This window comes from Carettochelys insculpta, chromosome 1 (assembly GCF_033958435.1).
Source record: "Carettochelys insculpta isolate YL-2023 chromosome 1, ASM3395843v1, whole genome shotgun sequence".
Classification (NCBI taxonomy): Eukaryota; Metazoa; Chordata; order Testudines; family Carettochelyidae; genus Carettochelys; species Carettochelys insculpta.
The window spans coordinates 51,977,530-51,995,319 of NC_134137.1; the positions used below are offsets into that span (position 1 = coordinate 51,977,530).

General features: G+C 46.8%; 1 long non-coding RNA gene across 1 annotated transcript in view; it reads left to right on the forward strand.

The window, feature by feature from the left end:
* LOC142004644 (uncharacterized) overlaps positions 1-17,790 on the forward strand; it is a 71,620-nt gene that overhangs the window by 2,986 nt on the left and 50,844 nt on the right. Inside the window, exon 2 of the long non-coding RNA XR_012643002.1 lies at positions 10,348-10,455. This is a non-coding gene — a long non-coding RNA (uncharacterized LOC142004644). The remainder of the gene's footprint in view (positions 1-10,347; positions 10,456-17,790) is intronic.

Here is a 17,790-nt window from a genome sequence, read left to right on the forward strand (position 1 = left end):
TAGACCCACAAAATCAAACCCTGGAAGATCGACCTAGACTGGGTTGATCTGCCCGGTAATGTAAATGTTCCCTCTGTCTTTGACATTGGCATGATGGCTGCTGGAACAGTATCCACAGTTCTGGTGCCCACGCTCAAGGAGGATGTTGATATAGTGGTTTAAAACTTCAGTGGAGGGCCATGAACATGGTTAAGAGATTGGAAAACATTCCTTATACTGATAAACTCGAGGAGTTCAATCTATTTTGCTTAACAGAGAGAAAGTTAAAGGGTGACTTGATCACAGTTTCTAAGACCTACAGGGTGAACAAGTATCTAATAATGGGCTCTTCAGTCTAGAAGACAAGGGTATTACATGACCTATGGCTAGAAGTTAAAACTAGACAAATTTGTAAGGTGTAAATAAGGTGTAAATCTTTACCTACAGCAATAATTAACCACTGGAACAACTTACCTTGACTTGTGGTGGAGTCACCATCTCTGATCCTTTTAAAATCAAGACTGGAGTTGTTTTAGGAAAGTTCTGTGTTATTGAGGAGGTCGGACTAGATGATCACAGTGACCCCTTCTGGCCTTCAGAATCTATGAAAATTTAGAACTTTGTCTCCATGTTGTTAACATGTGTTACAGCAACACAGAAACTACAGACCAAATTCAGCCTAATGATAGCTTTCATTGTTTAACTTTCCACAGCACTCATTGTTGTGTGCCACCTAGTGATGCAACCGAGAATTGCAGTTCACTTGTGAAGCTTATGATACCAGATGTAATGTTTTTATCCGTCCATAACTTCATCAGTGTCTGCAGAACATATGTAGCTAAGCACATCATCTTTGAACTCCACCACCACTAATGGAACCATCTGTACTGAACATATTTCCTAGATCACAATCATAAGATCAACAGAGAAGCAAAAGCTTATCATACTTAGAGGATAGGTTCTTTTTCAGTATTGAAAAGCTACTTTAAACACAGAAGTATTATCATATTTCCCAGTGCAAGAGGTCCGCACAAGCTTGGGCAAGCTGGGGCACAGTGGTTTGATAGATACCTGTGAAGCAAGTAAGATCTTAGGAAAGAAATTGCTTACCCTGATAAGAAATGGGTACTGAAAACCTCAGAACTGCCTGCAATGCAGAAAGTAAAGCTTCCCTTTCAGGTATCTGTGGCTAGAGAGCAGAGTTGCCAGCTCTCATGATTTTGTCATGAGTCTCATGATAATTGTTCTTCTTAAAGCCCCAGCTCCTAGAGACCAGTGATATGTGATGATTTTAGCCTTCATTCAAAAGAAAAAGTAAGTGTCCAGACTTTGTGGCCTCCAAAATCTGACGCCAGTGGACCCTAAAGGCTCAAAAAGCAGAAGACAAACAAAAAGAACACAATCTATTAAAACAAAAAAGTAATCAGGTAGTGCTGTACTGGAAATGTACTATCCGCAGACCTGAAGAAGTGTGTCTGTCCCATGAAAGCTCATCACCTAATAATTTTTTTTTTTTAGTCTTTAAAGTGCTACATGACTGCTTTGTTGTTTTGTTAGGATACAGACTCACACGGCTACCTCTCTCTTACTAAAGCTATTAGTTCTACATGATCTCAGGACTTTAAAACAATCTGAGTGAGCCTGGCTCATGATTTTTGAACCTTTGGGGTTGGCAGTACTGCAAAAGACAGCTCTGTGATCAGCTTCATCATATCCCCTATTAATTCCCATCAACAACTTCCAGAACAGAACTGCAAACTCGACAAGTCAAAACTGCATTTCTTGCAACCAATGGCACCACAGTCACCACTTAGCAGCTAAAAACAAATCCATCTAAACTTCTCCTGCTCTAGTACACCATCTGCTCTGCACAGCCTGCTGAGGATCGTGTTGCTGCTGTGGGAGACACCACTGAATAGAGGCTCACCCCCCTTTTCTTGTGCCTCGTTGACTTTGCCATATTGATGGTAGTAAACTCATCGCTTTGTCAGGGCACTAAGCCAATAGCAGAAGACTCCAAAGACTTATAGGTATAACATCTCAATGTTCTGCTCAACTCCTATTGACTTTAATAGGAGTCACACAGCTAGAAACCCTGTGCAATGCTTTGAAAATTTACCCCATGGGGAGTAGATAATATGTGAAGCAACAAGGTCCTATGTTCCACAGAATGAGTTTTCTGACCATAGCCACCCTCTAATGGAACAATGTAGGGCTGCACGGGATTGACGTATCTATTTACTGCTTACTTCAACGCTAAATAAGTCAAACTATTCAATCACACTATCCCAAAGGGTTCCATTTGCAGTGGTGCTGCTGTAACTTATCAACCCAAGATGCCTCTTGCTGTGTGATTTGGATATTTCCAGCAATTATGCCACTTTCTTCTGTTTTTAGCCTTGTCAAAAAGTCATTTATTCTTTTTATGCACTTTTGTTAGCCACTACTACGTCTGATTAGGTTCATTCATTGTGCTCTAAAATAACTTCCTGGCCCTATTCCTGGTGAGACTCATTGCAAGGAAGAGAATGAGTGTTTGAAAAGGAACCCTGTATTTCAAAATCAAACGGCTTCTGCAAACTAGAAGGTTCAAGTGCGATCTCACTTACAAATATCTCCCAGAACACTAGCTGTCTGGTAAATGGAGATAAGAACATAAGAATGGCCATACTGGGTCAAGCCAAAGATCCATCTAGCCCAGTATCCTGTCTGCCACCAGTGGCCAATGCCACTTGCCCCAGAAGAACGAACAGAACCAGTGGTCATCAAGTGATCCATCCCCTGTGACCCATGGCCAACTTCTGACAAACAGGCTTCGGATGCCATTTCTACCCATCATGGCAAACAGCCATTGATAGAGCTATTTCCCATGAATTTATCTACTTCTTTTCTGAACCCTGTTAAAGTCCTTGTCTTCACAACATCCTCTGACAAGGAGTTCCACAGATTGATTGTGCCTTACATGAAAAAAAATATTTCCTTTTGTTTGTTTAATACCTGCTACCTATTAAATGGTATCTTTATAATACAACCGCACTCAGAGAGTAGTCCTTAATGGTTCACAATCCTGCTGGAGAAGTATAACAAGTGGGGTTCCACAGGGGTCTGTGTTAGGGCTGGTTCTGTTCAATATCTTCATCAACGATTTAGATATTGCATAGAAAGTAGGCTTATTAAGTTTGCAGATGATACCAAGCTGGGAGGGTTGCAACTGCTTTGGAGGATAGGGTCATAATTCAAAATGATCTGGATAAATTGGAGAAATGGTCTGAGGTAAACAGGATGAAGTTTAATAAGGACAAATGCAAAGTGCTCCACTTTGGAAGGAACAATCAGTTTCACACATACAGAATGGGGAGAGACTGTCTAGGAATCACTACAGCAGAAAGGGATCTAGGGGTTATAGTGGACCACAAGCTAAATATGAGTCAACAGTGTGATGCTGTTGCAAAAAAAGCAAACAGGATTCTGGGATGCATTAACAGGTGTATTGTGAACAAGACACGAGAAGTCATTCTTCCTCTCAACTCTGCGCTGGTTAGGCCTCAGCTGGAGTATTGTGTCCAGTTCTTGGCACCGCAGGTCAAGAAAGATGTGGAGAAATTAGAGAGGGTCCAGAAAAGAGCAACAAGAATGATTTAATGTCTAGAGAATATGACCTGCGAAGAAAGGCTGAAAGAATTGGGCCTGTTTAGTTTGGAAAAGAGAAGATTGAGGGGAGACATAATAGCGGTTTTCAGGTATCTAAAAGGGAGTCATAAGGAGGAGGGAGAAAACTTGTTCTTTTTGGCCTCTCAGGATAGAACAAGAGGCAATGGACTTAAACTGCAGCAAGGGAGGTTTAGGTTGGACATCAGCAAAAAGTTCCTAACTGTCAGGGCGGTCAAACAGTGGAATAAATTGCCAAGGGAGGTTGTGGAATCTCCATTGCTGGAGATATTTAAGAATAGGTTAGACGGATGTCAGTCAGGGATGGTTTAGACAGTACTTGGTCCTGCCATTAGGGCAGGGAGCTGGACTCGATGGCCTCTCGAGGTCCCTTCCAGTCCTAGTGTTCTATGTTTCTATGAAATGGACAGCATTACAGTGTGACTTTTCTGTCTGTCCAAAATAAGGACAGAATTTATGCTTTTGGTGCCAGACTTGAAAATCCAATAGATTTAGTTCACCAGTTGAATGCTGTTCCAGAGAGTGCCATGGGATAGGGTAGCTCTGGAGACTACGTTAGCCATGAAATGGCAGAAATCCTGTCTTCTGTGTGGGGAGCTATATAATGCTACCTAACCCCTTTGGTTTTCCAGAGTTTTGACCCTTCTGCTTGGATATCAGAGGACTGGAGTCTAGCACTGCGTGGAATATTAGGAATGATAACAGCCAAGTTCTGCCCCAAAACCATCTACTCTTTGCTCAATTCCCCTGACAGAAATTGGACAGCTAAATATCACATTAATAGGCCTCTGAACAAGGCACACAAGCAACATAGCAAAGCAACTCTCTTGATCCGTCTCCCTGCAATTCTTATTTTTTCCTTCCTCAGCCACCGCCAACCCTGCTGGTATCATGAAGACTGTTGCACTCACTTTGCACAAGTGTAAAGCATTGCACAATTCACAAGACAGTGGAGAACCAGCCCCGATACAGTGACTGTTACCAGCAGAGTTGGCAGAGGGGTAGCACTGACTGGGGAAGGGAAAGGCGAGGATTCCAGGGAGATGCAGCATGATACACCCAGGCTGCGCGGGTGCAAAAGGCTTTGCAAGTAGCAAGTAAAAGGGCATGGAGCATCACCCCCCATTCTAATGGACTCAGGGCCTGAGCTTCCTTTCATTCAACTAAATGTCACCTCCCACCCCTTTGATTTAATAAGACAGGATTAGGCCCTGTGCACTGTATTGCCTCAGGGCAGAAGACCTTGTAAAGTTTAAACAAAGTCCAAGACACTGTGTGACCACGTGGGCAGGCCCAACAATGGAGGGGGTGGGGCAAATGAGGCAGCTGCCCCAGGGGCCAGTGATTTATAACAGTCCAGGGCATCTACTGCATCAGTGGGGGCAGCTGGAGCCCTGGGCCCTTTAAATTGCTGCCAGAGCTCCAGTCAGAGGCCGTTTCTACACAGGCCACTTCCTCTGGAAGTGGCATGCTAATACACAGAGCGAAAGATGCTAATGAGGCCCGGATCCAAATTCCCCGCACCTCATTAGCATAACATCACATGATTTGGAGTCTGGAAGACTGTTCTTCCGGACTCCAAAATGCCATGTAGAAGCACAGCCCCAAGGGGGCTTCTGGAAGGAAGTCCTCCTCCTGGAGGCCCCTTCTTCCCAAAAATTTTTGGAAGAACGGTCTTCCGGACTCCAAATCACCTGATGTTATGCTAATGAGGCGTGGGGAATTTGCATCCATGCCTCATTAGCATCTTTCGCTCCATATATTGGCATGCCACTTCCTTTGGAAGTGGCCTATGTAGAAACGGCCAGAGTGTTCTGTGTGGCTGGGGGAGGCTAGCCCAAGCCATGCACAAGGCCCTTCCTATTTGGGGGGGCACAGAGCCAGCCCCCCCACCACACGTATGGTGCCCGGGGGCCCAGCAAGTCTGCTGGCTGCCCTGCACGTTCTTAGGGAGACATCTGAATTAGAATTCATTTGAAATTTGACACTTTTGAATTAGGCCTTAACAGGGATTTCAATTATCTTATGCATTACACAGGCAATTTCCCCACCTTTGACATTCGTAGAAATGGCACCCATCCCACTTGATAAGCTTAATTTGCTTGTTCTACTGGTTCTATCAGTGATAGGGAACCCCCTTTTTCCTCCTTCCTTCCCCCCACCCACTGCCGTATAAACCTTGGATTCTAATTGTCTACTCCAAATCTGAGGAAATGGGTCTTACCCACAAAAGCTGCTGACCTAACAAATGCGTTAGTCTCTAAGGTGCTACAGGACTTGCCTGTTATCTGTGAAGCTCCAGACTAACACAGCTCCCCCTCTGAGCCTATGATGAACAGTAACAAAGCTCTTTCAGTTCAGTGCAGGACGTCAGCTGAGACTCTGCCATCACGCTCAGCTAAAGCAGGGGTGAGCAAACTTCTTATGTCAGGCCCCACTTTTCATCCCTGCAATTAGCAGGGGCCTCCCAACCTATCTAATATAAGCCAAACCGATGGCAGTTTTGGTTATGTTTGTATGAAAAAAAAAAACAACCTTTTGGCACGAGTAAGGAATTAAGTCTGTAGAATGAAAAACATTATTAATCGGTATATAAATGTGAATACACAGACATAAAAACAGTCACATGTTTCAACATTTTTAATGAGATGGATGAGCCTGGCCCACAGCAGCCAGTCATGCTGCCCCCTCCTTTCGAAATTTCACGCACATCCCCGAGGGGGATCCACCCCCCACTTTGCTCACCCCGATATAAAAGAAGCATTTCATTCCTTGGCCAAGCTTGCAGGACCTTACACTCAGCTTGCCAGCCTGCTCCGGCTGTAGGCATGCAACAGGATAAGCTTTAGAGCATCACATCCGATCAAGTCCAAAACGTCAGGAAATGTTTTAGACCTCAGTCATCACTGACCAGAATTTTATTGATCTGGCGAGGGCAGGGGAGAATTGAACTGTTGAAAGGAGGAAAATAAATGGGGGACCCGTGGAGTTGTCATGTGTTCAGCAGGGCCCCAGCTTCAACCACCCCTGGAAATGTCTGGAGATCAAAGCACCAGCTATGGCAGCCATTAAACACCTTCCTGCATAATAATACCCCCAAATACAACTCTACCCATCCTCCCACTACTGTTTAATATCTCCACGCCCTGACTGACTGAAAGGGAGAGGATGGAAGAAGGGAGCTGCGCACATGCCCTGCCTTGGGGCAAGGGGGGAGTAGGGGAGGCTCTGATCTCAGCGGGGGGGGGAGATAACGGGGGAACACAGAGGGGATTGTACCACTACTGAAAGAGGGTTATTTTATGATTTAGTATCATGAAATTACAGCGGCATAGAACCACCATGAATCAACAAGGCTGTGGCCTGTGTCTGCCAGGCCGGAGACAATGGTGAGCAATTCTCTCTCACCTAGTCAAAATCAAACAGCTTGGGACAGTGGGTTTGCCTTGTCCTCTGCACTGAAAGGAGGGGAATTTGGGAGCACTGGAAGGTAACCAAAAGAGAGGACAAAAGAAGCTGGTGAGCTGGGGTGGGGGTGGATTGAGGGTAAGATATTGCAGAGGGGGAGCCATTTTGCATCAGATTAAGACGAGGAAAGCTGCAGCAGGGTAGGATAATAAGCAGAGGGGCAGATTTTGCCTGTCTAACAGAACAAAGAGGGTCTCCCAAAGGGAGGGTGAGCTAATGTTGATACAGTGCTTAGGCTGGTTGATTGTTTTGTGCGGTATCTGTTAAGTGAAGAGCTTAAAGGCGTTAGCTTAGGCGATATGTACCATGTGTATCGTGTGTTTACAGCTTCACAGCTGCTGCCTGCCCTGATAAAGCTGAGCTGGCAACCAGATGTTTCGCACATCTGGGATGAGTCCTAGGAGAGGGGTGTGTTAAGGCACCCAGTCAGTCAGTTCTGAAGCTCAGCTAGGGGCACCACATAGGTTAGCACCCTGAGATTGCAGGAAGGGCTGGATGGTATTTGGCCCCTAGCAATGTAATACATGCCAGCAATCCTGCTTAGGTTTTCCTCAGAACATTCCTGGTGGAGATCCAGGAAGGGGTGGTCTCTAGAACCTGAGACATTGGGTGCAGGGGTAAGGAGGGAGGGCAGGCAGAATCCCTAATATGGGAGTGTAATGCTGATGGACCTGGGTTGCCAGTACCAGGGACTGAACCTGTGATTATAGGGGCTAAAACCTTGTCCACTACTGCACACGCTGGCCTTAAGCTCATCTGGTAGAGTGCAGGGCTTTAGCCCCTATGATTACAGGTTCAATCCCTGCTGCTGGTGACCCGGGTCTGTTGGTGTTACAACCGGGGGGCTGTCAGCAATGAGCTGCTGGAAGGTCTCGGAAGCTTGGGATGTGCTTCCTCAGCCAAGGGAAGCAGGTAGCACCCAGAGGCACTGAGACCTCATGCTAGGGCGAGTGAAGTCTCTGCTCTACAGGCTTGGCTGAGAGCCAGCTGGCCTTTAGCTCATGCAGCAGAGCACAGGGCTTTAGTCCTTATGATCGCAGGCTGAATCCCTAGGGCCAGTGACCTGGGTCTGTCTGTGTTACAGAAGGAAGAGGGCAATGGGGGTGCATACAGACCCTCTGGCAGGGGCAATCAGTGGACCCCAGAATGGAAGGGGGCAGAGGGGGAATGAGGCACATACAGCCTATAATGGGAAGGAGGGGGTGGGGACACAGTCCTACACAGAGGCACAGCCAGGAGGAATAAGGCATGTGAGGGGGAAGGAAGCTATGCACAGAGCCACTGGCTTGAAGTTAATTTTCATGTGGTGTCACAGGTAGCATCCAGGTAAAAGTCTTTACAAAGAGCTTAGGGGAGTGTCATCTTTCACCCATTTTGTATTCTCCCTCACATCCATTTTGTGACTGCCAGCACAGCAGCAGAAACCTCTGACTACCGCAGCAGCCGAACAGCTGCATTGAACAGTTGTTGGTTTACAGGAAGGAATTCTCTCACTTTGCAACCCTCCCATACAAATATGACAGTGCAAAGGCTCAAAGTGCAGCTTGAGGGAGCTGCCAGCACGGACACATCATTTCTTCAGGAACCCAGATCTCTTTGTGTGTACCCCAGGGGAGGAGGGGGAGGTGGGCTCCTCCGCTCAGACGCAGCCCCAGAGCTACCACTAAAAACAGATGTCTCTGTAAAAAGGCTTCACACCTGCCAAACCACCAGCCTCAAGCTTCCTTCCTCCTTTCCTTAGGCCTCAGAATAACAAGAGCGTTTGAGCAACATGCAGCATGCTCTGTGGTTTTCTCTTTTCCCTGAAGACATGGTATCTAATCTGCTCAGAGCAAAAGATCCTACTGCAAGCCTTCTAAGACAGGAGAAAAGAGGTCAAATGTGCAGTAATGTGCGCTTTGCTTAGAGGGTTTCGCTTTTCAACTCCAAATGCTTAGAACAAGACAAGTGTAGGTCAGTGTTACAAACCTTGCAGGAGCGGAGCTCAAATGCTACACAGAGTGGGTCTCCTCTTCAGTCCTTTTCTACGTAGTGACCTTCAAACCACGAAGACAGAACAACTGTTTACTGAAAGCTGTCAAAAATCAGAACATTTTAACTGTGATTTTTAGATCCTGGTTTTTCTACCATTGAGAAATGAGGGGCATCAGAAAGCCAAGGAATGTGCAACATACAGCATGCAAAAGAAGGAAAATGATGTACCAGGAATGTGTTGAGAAAAGGCCTTTTTTTATAGCGAGTTGAAGAAATATCATCCAGAACAGAGAAGAAATAGAGCCTAAACTATTGCAAATATTGATTAGGCACAAAAGTCTAACAGATGAGGGTGAAAACTTGTAAAAATATTGCTTGTTTTTCTCTTCCTTTATTTCATTTTGAATAACTGGTGGAAAAAAGCGCCTTCGGTACTCTTCTTTTGGATAGATGCCCAGTCCTGTAGTGGCTGGATAAATAAACTTCCCATTGAGTATAATGGCAGTTATGTCCACCCTAGGCGGATGGGCCAGAAACAAAGTTTTTTAAGAATGATTCCTGAATACTTTTTATCCCCATAACACTGAATTTCAGGGCCCTATTTTAGAACACACAGTTGTGATTATTGTAGATACAAAAAAAAAAGCCATCTTCTGTATTACCTTCCATAGAATGTCATGTTTCAGGAGCTTCAATTCTGGATTTATATTTGGCCTTTTCTAAAGCTTGTCATGCTTCATCTATAATACTCTTTGCCAGAAATTTGTGTGCGTGCTACATTATGTACAGGTACAGTGGCCTATTTCAAAATGAAGCCATTTTAAATCATCACACTATCTCTAGAATACAACTTTAGGTAAAAACACAAGTTCAGTGTCATATGGAATAACCTTGCAGTGAAGTGTCTTGTCTCTGCAACAGGAAAGTCATGTACTGCATAATCTGCATGATACTGCAGAGAGTTGTTTCTGCAGAACTGATTGAGGCCGTTTATTGTCAAATAAATTTAGCCACCAAACTTATACAGAGGAAGGTGCTTGCAGCCAAATACAAATGCACATAGTTCCCTTTTATCTGTGCATAACGTTCCTCAGAGGAGCAGGTGGGGGCGGGGGGATGAGTTTCTGATGTGTAATACTGTGAACAGTCTTCCTGGAGTAGTACAGCAACAAGTCTCATAACTGCATTGGTTAGTAAAGTCAATACTTATTAGAGGCAAAGTAGGCATGCAATAAATGCATGTTCTTTGTCTTCCAGAGCTCAATGTCATGGTGATTATTCAAGATTAATTCACTGGCTTGCATCAGCAACTGCTCCAATGGCCCATTGATTCTGAAGAAGTTTGGCACAAAGTCGACCTGGAAGGTAAATATGCCAAGGATTGTATTTAACAATAGTTTATGAGATAGTTCCATGGTCTTCACCAGAGTGATGTCAGATTAACCTACTTGGAGCCCATCTAAAACAAGGCATTACACAAAATATTTTCCCTCTGGACTTGGTATTATTTGCGTGGTGCAGGTTGGACCTCACTGGTCCTGCACTCTCGGACTTGACCAGTCCTGAAGGAGGTGGTTTGTTGGATCAGGACAGATCAAAGCCAGCCCCTCTGCTGCTGCCTCCAGGCTCTCCTGAGGAGATGGGAGCGGCACTCTCCTGGCCACTGGGCTCCCCTCCCAGCCATGATCCAGGCCACGCCACCAGCCCTGACACCAGCCACACTGCCAGTCTTGGCATTTCACATCTGAATCCCATTTTTGAGATCCAATTCCTCTTGCTCCTACCTTATTTCAACTGTGGAATATTCAAGACCTGTCTGACCCTGGTTTATCATTTCCTGCTGTTTTTATTGTAAACTCCTACGGGATTCATTGAGCTGACATTTCCAAACAGCATCAGAGGTAGCTGTGTTAGTTTGTATCTTCGAGAACAACAAGAAGTCCTGTGGCACCTTATAGACTAACAGATATTTTGGAGCAGAAGCTTTTGTGGGCAAAGACCCACTTCATCAGATGCATGGGGGTGTGGGGTTTAAAGAGTGGGGTCCCAGTAAAAGGGAGGGCCAGAGCTGACAAGGTCTATTCAGCAAGGTGGAAATGGCTCATTACCAGTAGTATGTATCAAAAGAGGAAGAAACAAGTCAGATCAGACAGGCCCATTGTCAGAGTATAATGGGGAGATATTAACACCCAGGGTAGAGAAGCTGCTTTTGTTAGGGGACAGACACTCCCAGTCTCGTTTAATCCTTGGTTGATGGAGTCAAATTTGCAAATAAATTGCAGCTCAGAGATTTCTCTCTCCATTTGATTTTTGAAATGTCTTTGTTTTAGGACTGCAACTTTTAAATCTGTTACTGAGTGTCCAGGGAGATTAAAGTGCTCTCCCACAGGTTTCTGTACATTACCGTTCCTGATATTGGATTTATCTCCATTTATTCTTTTACATAGAGACTGTCTAGTAAATTGCAGTGGGGCATTGCTGACACATGATGGCATATATTATATTAGTAGATGTGCAAGTAAAGGAGGCCCTGATGGTACGGTTGATGTTAGGTCCTGTGCTGCTATCACTGGTGTAGATATGTGAACAGAGTTGGCAGCAAGTTTTGTTGCAGGGATCGGTTCCAGGTTTAGAGTTCCTGTGTTGTGATCTATAGTGGTTGCTGAGAATTTGTTTAAGGTTGGCAGGCTGTCTGTAGCTGAGGAGGCAGGCCTGGCATTGGCAACAAACCACATCACATCCTCATTTGCTCCTGAGAGGTAGAATTGTCTCACTGAGGCCATCCATAAAGGGGAGTTTCTCTGGTCAAAGCGTGTAAGCTCAAAACCTGGTTCTATTTTTATAATTACCGTTAGAGTTTTACATGTTGTGTAAGCCCGTATCTTCAAAAGTGTGCATTTCTGTGCACATTTGCTCGCTCCCATGATACATTTACCACGGAGATTGTTGGGCTTCTAAAATGGGCCGTCAGCAATGGGCATAGACATTTTTTGCACACGCCTTTGAAATTATGGCTCTGAATGTCTTATTGTTCAAATGTAGCTCATGTTGAAAGTAATTCCTGTGCATAATGATTTTGTTTACGTCTGCATTAGTAGAATTACTAAAACTGGGGGACTGAATCGTTAGTTGTAACTATTTTGTGTTCTACAATCTCTCTCTCATCCTGCAACCTTGGAGCTGAACCACCTCCTGTCATAATTTACAGGCATCTAATAGTTGCTCTGAATTGTGCCGGCTGGACTAGCCCCATTGGAGTTGCTCCGACCATGGAAGATTGACTGGAGCAGTGTGCACTCTGGTTCTGCCTCTAAGCCACCCCCAGCCTAGGGGAAGTGACAGGAGGCAATATAAGAGCAACTAAAATGATTAAAGGTCTAGAGACTATGACCTATGAAAGAACTGGTGTGTTTAATTTGGAAAAGAGAAGGCTGAGGGGGACTTGATAGCAGCTTTCAAGTACAGTAATCTCTTGAAATGCCCGCTCCCCCGGCCCTGGCTCAACCTCCCCTCAACCCTGCTGCCCCCATTGAAACCTCCTCCCCACCCCACACGGCCCCAGTCCAATACCTCCTCAGCCCAGCCCCACCCCCTCCCAGACAGCTTCTGCTCACCATCCCAGCACGCAGCTCTGGCTCAGTCCCCCACAGGGCTGCATGGTCCCAGCTCAACTCCATCCCCCTGGCCACCCTGAAGCCCCAACCCACCCCAGGCTTAACTCCCCTGCCCCCCTCCCATGGCCCAAACCCACCACCAGGCTTAACCCTCCCCAATTTTGCCCCCGCCCCCACCCCCAACTTACCGTTCCAAAGGAACTCCAGGTGCTCCTGCTGCTTCTCCAGCTGCAGAACATACTTTCCGCCAGGGAAAAATGCCACCCCCTGACATATGCGTAGTTCAAGTAAGGCAAGGGTGCATGGGAACGGAGCCCTTGCGTAGCTCAAGGGACTACTGTACCTAAAAGGGTGTTCCAAGGAGGAGGGAGACAAATTAGTCTCCTTGGCCTCTGGTGACAGAATAGGAAGCAATGGGCTTAAACTTCAACAAGGGAGGTTTAGGTTGGACATTTGGAAAGAATTCCTATTAGGCTGGTTAATGACTGGAATAAATTGCTTAGGGTGGTTGTAGAATCTCTACTCATCATCATCATCATCATTATTAACAACTGTGGGCTCAGCGCCCATTGGTGTCTGATGCCTCTCTCACTATGTCCTTCCATCTTTCCCTATCCAGTGCAGAGTGGCTTAGTTTCTATAGACTAGCTCTACACCAATCTACTACATCATCTACCCATTCTCCGTGGGGTCTGCCTCTCCTATGCGAACCGTCCATTATGCCGAATACCAGGGTCTTGATTTTTCATTCAAAAATAGAGAGAAGTAGGATCTCTACTACTGGGGGTATTAAAGAACAGGTTGAACAAATATCTAACAGTTACAATACAGATGGTGCTTGGTCCTGCCCTGAGGGACCGTGATACTGCTGACGTGATGACCTCTTGATGTCCCTTCTAGTTCTAGTATTCTATGAGTCTATAGTTTTATAATAGCCAAATCACAGTTCTGCAGCGGGAAGCTAAGCCTTCTCCCAAGCAACTAACCCAGGCCACTGGGCTCAGCACTGGGGACTTCCATAAGAGTCTTCTCTCCCAGGATGCAGCAGTATCAGAGCTGTCCCACAGTCATTACATCAGTTTTAGAGCTGGGTAGCCACCACATTCCTAGCACTCCCAGTTGGTATAGGGTAGTGGCAGATGGATTTGTCCAAAAGCACGTTCCAGAGCTTTTCCAATAAACCCGGCTGTACTTTGGAATTGAGACAGTAGTGTGCCATGATAAGAAGTATCAAATGCTGCAACAGGCCTATGAGGACTAAGATCGTTGTCTTCGCATTCACGACTTGTCCTGACCTGCAGCCAGGAAAGGGCTAAGATGTGGACAGTTGATATGTGTGGTTGGACATGGTTCTTCACTAGCTTCTCAAATAACTTGTTCAAAAATTGGAGCTTTGAGACAGGAAGGTAGTTTGAGGTCTGCAGAGTCCACAGAATTGGCTGGGCTATGGGCTTCCCTTCAGGGGGATGATAGGTTTCCCTCTGCAAAGCTGGAGCCAGAGTGCCAGATTCAGAAGAAATCTGCTTAGTGCGCTTCCATAACATGGAGCCGTCCTCTAATGCAAGTCAGAGCAGCCTTGGTACTGCTCTGAATTACGCTGAAAGTAATGGCCTTTAAGGGATTGTTACGGGGTGGAGGAGTGTTGGGGAACTCCTGCTTATGGTTGTCTGTGGAAATGGCTGGGGAGAGCCAGTTACACTGGCTTTATGCCACACAGAGATTTCACTCTAGCAGAGGAAATCTGCAGCTGGCCTGATCCCCTGGCTTTCCAGGTGCAGACACCAAGGATCTGGTCCACGTTGTTGCTAATCTCTGTCAGTAGGGATGATATGGGGCTCAAGTCACAAGGTCTAGGTGTTGACTTGATATCTTTCAGCAGCTCCTGAGGAAAAAGGTTATTCCTTCTCCAAGGAGAGTGCTTACTCCCCAACAGCTGCCAATTTTAGCCTTACATGGTCAGCCAGGATGGCCCCCTTCCCTAAAGCAGAGCCAACGCTCCCATGCTGTCCAACCTGCATACTCAGTATGCCACCTACTAAACCATCTCATGAGAATGATGGAGGGCTCCCTCTAGCTGATAGGCAAGACATTCTAAAGGCATTGCATAGCCCCAAGGAAACATCTCCCAGACTCACACTTCATTCTGGAGCTCAGCCAGGAGTCCACAAATCCGAGCTCCTCCTCACTGTCCCCCTGTTCCATTCCAACACATGGTTCTTCCTAGTGATTGTGGGTTGTGGGGAAAGGGAGAGACCAGGGTTTCTCCTTTCCCAGAAACAGAGGAGGAGAGGCCAGATTTTACTAGCACTGAAGAATTTGTCTTTCTCGGATACTGATGCATTAAGATCAGCTGCTGACACCGTGAATTCAGTCTCCCAACCTCTTAATTACTTGCTGAGTTCCAACAGTGTGCTCACTGTCATGCAATGCATGGGCCTGGCCCAAAAAGTTTCCATTTTAAGAGGGAACATGTAGGCAACAATTAAAGTGTTCAAAGCACAATTGGCTTTGGATTTCAAATTGGTTTCATACTTCAAGAACCATTCCAGCTCTAAGGTGAGGCCACTGGCTGGTCCCAGGGGAGGAGTTGGGAGTGAGAAGAGGGGGGATCTGAGAGAAAAGAAGGTTGGGAGGAACAGGTTAAAAACGGAGACAGGTGGGAACAGAGGTAACAGGCTTGCTCTAAACATTACCCTGAAAAAACAGAGCCTTGGGTATGTCTGCACTGCAGCTGTTTCCAGTTCTCGTAGCTTTGACTGAGCGCGTGTGCTAAAAATAAGCACTTAGCCAGGGCTGCACTGGCTGCAAAAATGACTAGCCCTCTCTAGTATGAACTAGACTTTCAGACTGGGTTGTGATCTGTCCCACCAGCCATTGAGCTGCCATGAAAATGAACTGCAGTGAACTCAGATCTAGCATCTACACCCCACCTGGGATTATACCACCAGCTCCCACACAGATATACCCTTAAAGTGACCTGTCTGTGCAGGACATCAGGATTGTTGGCTTTCACACACACTTAGGTTGATAAAAGCAGGGTAATTGTTGGAGTCTGAGGAGTTACCTGGGGCTGAGTCTCTGCCATCCATCAGACTGGTCTGTGAATGCACATGAGAGACTATCTGTTCAGTCAGGCTGCAGGCCCACTGGCAAAAGAGGTCTTATTTTATGCATGTTGATGTTTACTGAAAGCTGTGTTGCAGGGTCTTCAGGTGCCCAGCTTAGGACACTGTGTCTGGGATTCAATCAATTCATGTTAGAGTCCCAGTTTTCTGCCACAGACTTCCTCTGTGCCTCACTTGATGCCCTGTGGACCTCATTTCCCCTTCTATTGAATGCAGATAATAGTTTGCCCCTCTCTGCCTCAGAGGAGTGCTATGAGGGTCACTACATTAAGGCTGTGGTGTGCTTGGACACTACCATGAAGTGAGGAGGGGCCACATACTATCAGGAACCAAACCACATTTTTGAGAATGATGCCACCAATGTACCCAATGAAATCGGGGGGTTGCGGGGTGGACAATTACCCCCAAAGCACACCAGACAATGTAGCCAGAACCCAAGTGCCCCGAAAACTCCATGGCCACTATAATAGGATGTCTGACCAGGTGATTTTTCTGGGCAGCTGAGAACTGTATGACATGGAGGATATGACCGTGACATCAAAGTCTGATGTGCACAGCCAGCTTCAAGATACTGCGGAGGACGGTTCTACCAATAAGTATTAAAAGCTATTATATAATGACAGTGCATGGGAGAGTAACTTACTTTTTCTAGATCTGGCTGTCCACCACCAGACTGGGTGTAGGGAGGAGTTTTAGCTGCTCGCCTTTTACTTTCTGCGCCGCCCCCCACCAGAGCATGCTCAAATGGCGCATGTGCCAGAGAGTTAAAATGGTAGTTTCTTTTCCCAGCAGTATCAAATCCCGTAATCACCAGGCATATTTGCTACCTCCACACCTCCCTTCCCAAGCTGCTTTCTCCCTCCCTCTCCATCTACCACAGCCACACGCCCCTCTCACTTGAGATGGCTGCACCCCCTAAAAAGAAGACCAGCTCGCTGCAGGCATGCTTATTGTGGAGACAGGTGCAGAAGGAGAAAAAGAATAGGAAAAAAGCATGCTAGCTCACAGGTACATTACTCAGGGGCAATGCATGCGTGCTGCACAGGGGGAGACACGCCCTGCAGCCAGCTGTCCCCCCCACCCCACACACACCATCAGAGCTGCGCTGTTTCCACTGAGTGCGGAGGTGGTTCCCCCAACTTTCCCCCCACTCACCAGAAGCCAGATGGCAGGGGAGGGATGTGGAGCATGGATGGGGATGGGATGGGCCTTGGGGAGGGGGCGGGGCATTGGCAGACCAGGGAAAGGGAGGGGCAGGGGCACATGACCCCTCCCCCAGAACTGCCCTTACCAGTCGCCACTGTCATTGCAATCAGCTTTTAGCCAAGGTGTGACGTGACATAAACAGCCAAATCGGGCTCTGGAGATATTTCTGAAGACACAGAGCTTTTCCAGGTGCTATAGGGCATAGGGCGACACCTGGCCAGTGCAAGTCTGCTCCTTTTGAAGTGTATTTGCGGCAGTGGTGCAGCCAGAGGTGGGCCTGAATGAGCTGTGAACCATCCACTTAACAGCCAGGCACATCCATCTCCTTCTCAGCTTTGCCCTGCCCCAGGACTTGCCTTGCTCAGCCTGTCTGGTGCTCTTGCAAGGGATCAGGGCCAGCCCCAACGCTCCAGCTGGGGTTGATCAAGCTGTAGGGGCTGTCCTGCTCTGCCTGCCGGCTCACTGCCCAACCCTCATTCCTCTGCTGGAGCTGGGCAAACCCCACTGCTTTGACCTCTTGCCCCCAGGGAGTGCTGGGCAGATCAGGGCAAACCCTCAATCCCACACAGTGCCAGGTGGATGGATGGCACGGGTGTGGGTGCACTTTTCTTCACGCCTTCATTCTTCCAGTGTCCCTGGCCAGAGTATCTATCACCTCCCAAGGCAGCTGGAGGAGGGGAGAGGTGTCCCAGATGACTCTTCCAACCCAGAGGGTTCAGGAACTTGTGTTTTGCAGGATCCAAAACCACTACGAC